Consider the following 3,081-nt stretch of genomic DNA (forward strand, 5'->3'; position numbering starts at 1 on the left):
TCAGACATAAATAATGATTCCAGGTGTAAGGTGGATGCGGAAACCAAAGTCCAAGGGAAGTTTTTTAATTTCTGACAAAGGGGGTGATGAATGTGAGGGGAGTGTGGGGCTGTAGACACTGGTCTCCCGCAAGGAGGGAGTCTAGGAGCAAGAGGATAGGCAAGGTGTTAGGAGAACATTCACTCAAAATTAGGAGATAAAATCAAGGATATAATTCCGACGGATCAAATATGGATTGCTTTGACTTACGACAAATGATCAACGTTTGCGCACCAGTTTCTTGTGTTCAGCTGATTTTGAAGGGTGCAGTCTTTATTGAAGGCGGCTACAGCTGGGTTGAATGTGATCCTTCCCACCTGTGCTAGATGAGGTGGAAGGCTGGCCCTGCCGTGACGAGGAACAGAGACACCACATTTAGCAATTTTGTTGGTATTCATTGAGAAGCTTTCACACAAACCTAGCTTTAGACACTTGTGGAGGTCTAAAGTGCAACGGTGTAAATTTTTACAAAAATCAATTCATTCATTCATTGTTTTAAAGCCTAAACGTCATATACCAACAAACACACACACACACACACACACACACACTCGGCAGCTCCATTAATAGATTCCCAAGTACATGGGTCGCCTTCTCTTTTGGGCTAGGTCGATTCTTCCTTAGGAGCAGGGAACATCTGCAGCCCTCATGCTGATTAATTCATCAATTGTTCGTAATTCCAATTGGCCTTGACGCCAAATGATTGTTTCCCTGGCAGTGCACAACTTCATTATTTTTCAAACGCATCTACAGATGTCAAGTCTTTTTTCACACAGCAACTCAATTTATCACTTTATCATAACAATCATTAATAACTGTCAGCCGTGCTGCCTCATTAGCATCAGAGCTGCATTTGTTTCTGCACACCGACTGATTATTTCCTACAGCGGGCCCGGGCCAATTACTTCAGCGGATGGAGGTTAGGGGGAGAAGGTATCACATAAATCAAAAGCTAACAAGGTGGCAAATTTGAAGTTATGCCGATTGCAAGAGACACCCAAACTAATATGTCACTGTCAGTCTAGCGCTACATACACATGTGTAGGAAACTCGTTCCGAAAGGATTTCTCAAGGGGCGGCATTAACATACTCCAGGCACTATTAGGAAAGAAGATGTAAAACGGGAGATCCGATCGCTAGCGTAAGGGAGTCCGATACTGTAGCTGCCGGACGAGGTTTCTTACCCAATGCATGATCACGTTCATCCATCACAGCTTGACAGTCACATCAAGGTGGCGACAAACATGCAAAGGCAGCTCTGGAAAATGTGCTGAGGTAGTGCTAGTGTAAATAATGCCGGGCACTTTAGCGTCAACCCACTTTGAGTAGATTTGCCGTCTCCACCGGGAATTGCTGTAGCCCTAAATATGTGAACAAGTGCGCTGCTGTCTGATCATCTCAACTGGAAGAACAGTGATTTGAGAGGGAAAGTAACTAAATATAACACCTTTCAAAAGTTTGTGGTCGCTTAGAAATCTCCTTAGTTTAAAGGAAAAGCACTGATTTTCTTTTTTCAATGAAGATAACAAAAAACTAATCTTAAATACACTTCGCACAGTGTTTTAAGGTAAATGACTATTTGAGATGCAAATTTCTTCTTTCAAAAGGAATATCTAGGGTGCATACACAGCCATTTCCATCAACTTGCACTACAGTGTTCGAAAATAGTACTACATTGTGTTTTCTAATTGAATTAGAAGCCTAAGGGATAATTAGCAAATCCTTGTTCAATGATGTGAGCACAGCTAAAAACAGTTTAGCTGGTTAGAAGAGCCATAAAACTAAACCTCCTTTAAGCCAGTCAGGTATCTGGAGCAGGGGTCGGGAACCTTTTGCAACCAAAGAGCCATAAAAAAAATGTTTTGATTTAATTTTGAGAGAGAGAGAGAGAGACCATGTTTTTTAAGACAAAATTCAACAAAACCATCAAACCTGTTCTCCCAAAAAAACTGTGTGACGTTTGGTGGTTTCATGAAATCTATTACCTAAGAGTGTTGGGGCTCATTTTGTCTGCCATTTTTTTCCTAAATAATGGTTTCAAAACAATGTGCAAGCAAAGTTAATTGGTAAAAATGTCACAAAATACTGCAAACGAGTATACCATAGTATATATCCTTAGTGCAGACGCCGCTGGGCAAGGAAGAAAGAATTTGCACATCCAGTCCTATGTATTATTCCCCTCATATCTACCACTCAGCCAATACAATTTCTCTACGTGCTTTGCTAAAGCTTCTGGGTAAAATCTTTGTTTTGAGTCAAAGTTTATGTTGTGAGTTTTTATCTTAAAGTGTCTCAACAGTGAACCTAAATTTTTCAACGACCTTTCATATGAATAGTTATTTAGCGATATTCAGCCAACACGGGACCTGCACCCTGACTATAAATTGTGGTTAAAACTGTGTGGGTGGGATTTAACTTTCAGAAGGGCCAGTAATAAACAGAATTTTAATGTGGTCTATGTTTCTTCGAAGTACCACCGGGATCGGTGCAATGAGGTTCTGGTTTTTGAACTGTGTACTTTATGTTCGGCCTAGTGGCTGAGCGCGGAGTGGCATCCAGGCGTCAAGGCTTTGATGCTAGGTCCTTAGCTTGGCCTTAGCTTGGCCTTTTGTGTACTTTCTATGAAGTCACTATCTTTGATTTTTGCATTTCGGAGATGGAATATGAGCTTGCTCTGTCCACTCCACGCATCGGCCCGGTATTGCAGTACCTCCGGGAACGGTGCATTCGCAATGATCGCAGCAAGGCTTTAGGGCTAGGACCTTAGCTTGGCCTTTTGGCTGAGAGTAAGTGTCCCGGCTCCTAGGCTTTGTAGCGTATTATGAACTGACCGATAACGGATAATGGATAATGAATAACGAAGATAGATCAATAACCCTTAAAAACCCCTAAATTAGAAAGAGATGGCCAAGAAACTGAAGATCTCCTACAACATGTATACTCAACTCAGCGCCAGAGTAGAAAGAGAAATGAAAAGAAGTAGATGCTTAACAGGTCATCAACTATGTGCTAGCTTAACTAGTATCCGCAACATTACGGTGT

At 41.6% G+C, this 3,081-nt stretch overlaps 1 pseudogene; it reads left to right on the forward strand.

Moving 5' to 3' along the window:
- The first annotated feature begins 2,623 nt into the window (after positions 1–2,623).
- On the forward strand, positions 2,624–2,771 carry LOC148346887 (U2 spliceosomal RNA; annotated as a pseudogene).
- The last annotated feature ends 310 nt before the right edge of the window (positions 2,772–3,081 follow it).

The sequence above is a fragment of the Urocampus carinirostris genome, chromosome 19, assembly GCF_059441175.1.
Source record: "Urocampus carinirostris isolate Australia breed hairy pipefish chromosome 19, RoL_Ucar_1.0, whole genome shotgun sequence".
In the NCBI taxonomy this organism is placed as follows: Eukaryota; Metazoa; Chordata; class Actinopteri; order Syngnathiformes; family Syngnathidae; genus Urocampus; species Urocampus carinirostris.